The sequence below is a fragment of the Bison bison genome, unplaced genomic scaffold (assembly GCF_000754665.1).
Source record: "Bison bison bison isolate TAMUID 2011002044 unplaced genomic scaffold, Bison_UMD1.0 scf7180017864390, whole genome shotgun sequence".
In the NCBI taxonomy this organism is placed as follows: domain Eukaryota; kingdom Metazoa; phylum Chordata; class Mammalia; order Artiodactyla; family Bovidae; genus Bison; species Bison bison.
In genome coordinates, this window is record NW_011494962.1 from 1265805 (window position 1) to 1266194 (window position 390).

The 390-nt window shown below is 24.4% G+C and overlaps 1 protein-coding gene across 1 annotated transcript in view; it reads left to right on the forward strand.

Moving 5' to 3' along the window:
• The window catches only part of LOC105002220 (NKG2-A/NKG2-B type II integral membrane protein-like), a 31192-nt gene that overhangs the window by 29926 nt on the left and 876 nt on the right, over nucleotides 1-390 (forward strand). The window lies entirely within an intron of this gene.

The following is a 390-nucleotide window of genomic DNA, read 5'->3' on the forward strand; positions in this document are numbered from 1 at the left end:
TTCCAGTAGAGCAAATGTAAAGGGAAACATGAAACAATTAGGAAAAAATTATGCTTAAAATATTTCATTATCAGAGATAATTATATTTTCATATTTCATGGAAATGTAGCTTCTCTCTGAAAAAAATGTCATTTTACCTCCAACAAAATCAAGAAGTACAATACCACTGAGTTTAGGGTAAAAGGAAGACTTAGTATGAATTTAAAATTGAAGATCAATTAATTCAAACTCATATTAAATTTTAACTCATACTAACTTCTAAGAAAATTGAACTAAATATTTCATAATCCTTATCAATATCCTTGATTTGAATAGAGAAATAATTTACTATTATTCTTTCAAGAAATATATTCTTACATTCCAAGTTAAGGAGAATCTTTTATTATTCTT